The sequence below is a fragment of the Lycium barbarum genome, chromosome 5 (genome assembly GCF_019175385.1).
Source record: "Lycium barbarum isolate Lr01 chromosome 5, ASM1917538v2, whole genome shotgun sequence".
Taxonomy (NCBI): Eukaryota; Viridiplantae; Streptophyta; class Magnoliopsida; order Solanales; family Solanaceae; genus Lycium; species Lycium barbarum.
In genome coordinates, this window is record NC_083341.1 from 117723385 (window position 1) to 117730330 (window position 6946).

Consider the following 6946-nt stretch of genomic DNA (forward strand, 5'->3'; position numbering starts at 1 on the left):
CTACTCATCTAAGTAATTAAATCATTGGTTACATATATAGATATCTAGTATTGACTACTTTGACTAATCAACTAACTAACTCATCATTATGTAACTAACTACTCTACTAACAACTTTAAGTTAGTTACAGTAGACCCCGCTAGTGGTCCCACCACTATCTTCTACAATTATACTCACTCTTTTTATCTTACTAGTATTCGTACCCGTGCGATGCGCGGTCGATGTCAAATGAAATTAATCGTGATAAATTATTACTCAAATTTATTCTAAATATGCTTCTAAGTACTTCAATATTTAAAATAAAATTTTATGGAGATCATTTATTTCATCTTGATAAGTCAATTTCTAGTTCTCCCTTTTTTTTTTGGCTTGGTCAAGTAATACTCCTCCTAAGCTCATCCACCATGGATGGGCACATTTGTTTTTTAAAGTGATCCGGCTTTTAAGTTCAAAAGAGAAGTGTGAAACCTAGTTTTTTAGCTACTTTTTTTCAGAAATATTATTTTTAATGAGGGTCGAATTAGGACAGATACCGATCAAACTAAAGGTATTAAGCATATCAACCTTTTTGTTCTAGAGATAATTGCATTTTGATTAATTACCCGTTCCAGTTCATATTCATATTCTTTGAAAAGGATATATACAAATATATAAGGCTTTCCAAATTATTATTCCTAACTTAATCCACTTTATAGTAGAAATAATTTTTTATCTTTCAATTAAACAAAAAATACAATATGTTGTATTTAGAAAGTTTATATTTCAAATTAAATTTTGGGTAAAAACACATTTAATTCAAAAATAAACTACACTCGTTTTATTATCGTGTTCATCAATATTGTCCAAAAATTGTCATGTGATTTTTAATAATTTATCGCTAGTTAAATATCACTTTCCCCTATATATAAGCTTTATTAGATCTCCTTAGAATTAACCAATATGTTTATCACATATTTCTTGACATAGAAAAGCAGGAAAAAAAAATTATATTCCATTGATTAGAAAATAAATATTTTTAAGCTAATTAATTAGAAAAAATTGAACCTACATTCTTCTAACTGCAGCAAAGAAACAAAACACAAATTACTTAGATAAGATATATTGATTAACTTTAGTAATATTATTTATGTGTTTGTACACAGAAATTATGTTGAAATCCGTTATCATACATATTCACCAAAAAACAAAATTCCTCTATCATTACTTTAATTTCTTTTTTTGAAGTTCAAATAATGCTGGTCCCTTTTTTTTTTTTTTTTTTTTTGATAATTAGGCATTTCATTAATCACCAAAATAATAATTACAAAACAAAGCTAGATTGATCAAAATTACTAAGGCACTGCCTTCTCACAGTAACTACAAAATTAGAAGATGTATTTATCTAAAAATGACCTACTTGCTGTAGGGGCTCATACTACACAAACATGCATTTGTTTTGGGAATAGTATCCCCAGGAACCTCCTTGTGCTCAAAGACTCTTGTGTTTCTCTCCATCAAAGATGGACTATAATTATGAAACTCAAATGAACGAACTTGCAGTGAGAAAAAGTATAACGGATACTATACATATTCATCATTAAATATGGTAATATTCTTTCCTTATATACTACACATATGATTTCTCTTCAACTCCTATAAAATTCACTATACAACACTTGTTCTCTGATTCGTTGCCTGCATATCTTTGAGCGGAAGTATATGTTCCTTCTTTATGATGATATCCTTGCATTTTTTTTGTCAAAAATCTAAGATTTACTTGTTCTTGAAACTCTTCTTTGTTGTTTTTTCCTGCTTAAAATGACGAATTCAGTGCTAAACTTGTGAAGAGCGTTAAAGATGATAAAAGGTCAATGCACGAACTGTACGGATTGGCCTCAAGTAGCTAATAGATCGAGAACATTTTCTCAACTATTTTTATCCAACAGATTTTTGGAAACCTGAAAAGAAAAAAGAAAAGCAAGAATTCAAAAATAAAGAAGTCTGATTAAAAAGAAAAATGATATACAGTAAATACATTGTATAAAGCAAGCTTTAAAATATAATGGTGAATTAAGAAAAGAACACCTAACCTCGTAAATTTCTTGGTAATAAAATAAAAAAATGTGAATAAAGGATTTCACTAAATTAAATTGGATAGTCATGTCAAAAAAAAAAAATCTATTAGATCTAAAACAATTACCTACGACAAAATTTTCAATTTCTTAAATGCCTTCTTAATGCATTATAAGAAGAAGTGCATTTTTATTCATTCTTGTGGTAACACATAGTTATGTTCCTTTTGAGTTGGTTTGAAACAATTAGCTATTATTACTACAAAAGAATTATTTCGTTTATCTACCCTCATTTTTTGTAGCACACTTAATTATAATTTAATACTAAAATTTTCAAGCTATAAAGAAAATTATCCATTCAACTTACTTGTAACACTGCAAAATGTATATACTAAGAAAATTTTCACTGTTAGTCCAAGAAAACAAACCACAACTCGAAAAAATTACCTTTTTACTTGAAAACACCATAAAAATCTAAGCTCAATGATAAAAATAAAAATAAAAGGTATACGAACAAAAAGCTTAGATTTTTTCTACTCTTTGTAAGTATTAGGACAGAAACAATACGTGAGGTGGAAAATATTTTGACATTTTCATAAAATTTCAAAGCCATTTCAAATAAAAGGTAATAGAAGGGAGATATTTTCAGTTTGAAGTTTCTTGATTCATCACCTCTTCGAGGTACATTTCCTTTGCCATTGACTTCCGTATATATAGTTGAACTTGAGCATTTCACGAACCAATAGAAGACCTGCATTTCATTTCTCAAAAGAAAACAATTTCACCAATAGTAATAGTTAAGAAAGTGAGACATAAAAGGAAATAAGGATTATTTGATAAGTGTTCTTAAGATAGTGCACAGAGCCAATGATAATAATAGCTCTTCCCTCTAAAACTTGATAAGCATAATTACTAAAAACTAATAATCAACAACAAAAAGAGAGAAAAGAAACAACTCTAAAAAGATTGTGTTGTTGATGAAGTAAATATAAGAGGTTAGAAGTTGGAACTTCACTCCAACTCAAATTCATCTAAATTCAAATTTAAAAACCATACCAAATAATAAGCTAATAGGTACAGGATCTGTTTTTTTTTTTTTTTCCTTTTTAAAAAAACACAACGTATACTTAAAAGATAGACTCCAAGATCCTTAATCCTTATCTTTTACTCCTAAATATGACTACTATAAAATATAATGCCACTAAGGACTTCTTTATTTTTTAATTGCTATTGCTAAAATTATCTAAATGAACTTTTTGTTTGTTTGTTTTAAGTTCTAGTCTATTGCTCCGAAGTTTATTATTATTCAATACTATATTATCAAATAATATATTTCTTACTTCATAAAAATATTTCCTTTTTGTTTTTCAACTTATATTTTCTCGTGAAAATTCTTTCTTTGCATTAAGTTATCAATTAGCTAGTTTTTTAGTATTATTATTAAGTTTTATTTATGAATTCAAAATAATGGAGTGAGTAATTTTTTTAATGGGATTTCAAGTAATGCAAAGTGAAATTTAACTACTTTGCAACTCCTATGCCTCTTCTTGAATGACATAAACTGTACACTTATCAGCAACTTTTGTAGTAAAATTAATTCTCTAATATTTATTCAATAATTTTAAATTTGAATTGATCGTGTTATCTTTCAAATCTAAAAATGATACCTTTACAAATTCAAAAAGTTTATCTTTCAATGATAAGCTTAATTTAAAATATATATATATATATATATTAGTGAAGCTATGATGGATAACTACTACACCAAAAAATATCAAATTCAAATCTAATGTACATATGGATTCTGCTTTATCCTTTAATTTAAATTTCAGAGGGTTTATCATCCAATTCAAGTTTTAAAATCTTTTAAGTTCAATTTAAAATTATTAGTTATTACAACAAATAATATATAATTAATATAGTCTTAAAATTTTCAAGTGGCTAATTATTAGCTTGCAATTTAGCTTAATCATATTACTTGCACCTCTCCTATTTTATATATATAGAATATATAAATATAGATATATTCTTTTGACTGAAAAAAATACCAATTGTTGTAAATATTAATATATATCTATTATTCGATTACCATGTTGAGTAATAATTTTTAAATTTAGGCATAGTATATAATTATATATTGAAGATAACTGTTCAAATATATATGGAATCTTATCACTTATTAATCGGATTTGGATAACTTTAACTCAAATTTTAAAACTTTAAAATAATTGCAAGTTCAATAAGTAAAAGCACGAAATGGAAATTTGTTGATTTTGAATTTGATGTTGTCAGTGCTTATTTTTCAATTCAAATTTAATAACTTTATTTTGTCAATTTTAAAAATTATGTTTTAAATTTTCTTTGTCCTAATTCTCATTAGCTTTGTCTTAAAATTGCCAAGTGGCTTGTTATTAGCTTGCCACTTGACTTAATCACATTACTTGTACCTCTCCTTTTTTATATATATAGATGTTAGTAAATTTATCCATGAGAAACAATTCCCCCCGCCCCTATTCCCCCTCCACACACACATACACACGCCAAAAAGAAAAGGAAAACGAAAAAGTGAAGAGCATCATTTGCTATGTTAGAGCACCAGAGAAACTTAGAGTAACGAAAAAGTGAAGAGCATCATTTGCTATGTTAGAGCATCAAAGAAACTTAAAGTAGTCTTACAGCAGCTATCATTTTAAATCTTTTGTTTTCTTTATCATCTGGTATTGTAAATTGCTAAAGGAGTATAGAAGTAGTAGTGCTAGTATTTACATGAACAACAAGTTGGGATGTAGTTGTGTTGTGGTGCTTCAAAGTTCATACCGGTGATTAATACAAATGATTAGTTAACCAAAAAAAAAAAAAAAAAAAAAAAAAAAAAAAAGACACGCAACACTAACATAAGAATGAAAAAGAAGTTTGCGTTGAAAGTTAATTTATGAATGATCATTTAATTTGTATTTTATTGCATCAAAGTTGTTTAAATATTTTTTAGTACAAAAAAGTCATTCAATTTCACTTAATTATTATAAAAAAAGATTGTTTAACTATTTTTTGTAACTTTAAAGCTACTTTGCCTAATTATTGCAAACTGTTATTAGGAGGAAATAAATGAGGCATTTCTTATGATTACCTAGACAAAATTGAATGACTTTTTGATTAATTTAATGATATTATGTGACATTTAAGCAAATTCAGTAATTTCATGAAAAACCACGTAGAAATGATGGATAATGAAGTTGCATAATGATAAGACTTGTGTGATACAGCTTTCTTGCAACCTAATTTTGAAGTTGAAAGCTAAATAATTGAATCATTGCACTCTCTAAACAGCACAAATATACTTAGATATGTTTTAATCATATAGAAAATCAAAATCTATAATCAAGTTTGTGTCGAACATAATTCTGGAAGTACTTTATCATTTTCACTTCACTAGTCGCTTCCCAATTCAACTTATTTCACATATATTTTCCTTGTTTCTTTCTTCTTTATGATTTGTCCAATTTTTGGTGGTTTATAATAGTTATCCAATACGAAATGGTCAACAAGTAGTGGTGGTAACTTCATAAAGTTCAATCTTATCATAAGTTTCTCCACTCCTTTCTCTTCTCGTCTAATTATTTACGTCTTGTTATTTACGAACCTATCTCATACGAAAAGTAAAAGAATCTATTTTCATATACCAATTATAAAAAATAAAAAATAATAAAAAATTGTGCTATTAGCCATAGAACAGATACATATAATATGAACTTTCATAAAAGGTGAGATTAGAAACTTCAAAAATAAAATAAGTTGTCTTTCACAATATATTAAATATGCTGATAATATAATTTTTTTAATAGTAAATTAAATCCAAAATATATATAAATATTAAAAGTTCCCAATACATTTCTCTCTTGCTTTTGCTTTTTCCCTTTGGCTTAATTAATAAAAAAATACTGTGTTTTAGTTCTCCCCTCACCGCCCCCCCCCCCCCCCCCACCGCACCCAAACTCCCCACACCCATACTTAATTACAATCATTTACATAATCATTTTTTCATTTTAAAGAAGCATGAAAAAGCTGTCCTGTCCAAATTTATGTTGAGACTTGAGAGCCATCATTTCTTAAAAGGGTATCTTTATTGGGACATTTTCATACATAGTTTTATTTCTTGTTACACTGGGGAATATTTATTTTAGACTAAAGTCAGAACATAGTAGACAAATAATAATGTAATGAATGCCCACCGACAATTACTCTTTAACCTAGATTTTTTTTTTTTTTAATCTTGTACCCGTGTCAGGTATCTGCAAAACTAAAGAAAAAACTCATTTAGACGGATTTTACTGCATCTAATTAGATTATAAATTATCAAATCACAACCAGGACAATATACTTGATGAGTGAAATTACTGGAGATAAATCCAAGAACTATTCTGCTAATATGTACTTGCAACATTCTGTTTGATCTAACGTCATTTCTACTCAGCATTTCTTTGATCTTTTTTTTTTTTTCAACTTCCAAATAATGGAGTACAGCATTTCTACTCAGCATTTCTTTTATCTATTTTAAGTTTTTATCTCTTTATTATTATTGAGAAAGTACAGCAGAACATGGCAAATGGCCATAGTTAATATCCATATGAACGTATGGCCCAACCAAACAAAATGTTGGAATTTGTTAATTAATGTGATAAAATCTTCGATTACATGCGCTTTCTGAATGCATTTATTCTTCAAATGTGACGTTGTGATTCCTCCTCAGTCCACCATCAATTGCCATAAAAAAATCGCCTATACAAACCACCCTTAGCGCCCCCCCCCCCCCCCCCCCCCCCTCTTCTATTACTCTCCCATCCCAATTTGTCTCGCACTATTTGACTAGATACGAAATTCAAGAAAGAGATGAAGAC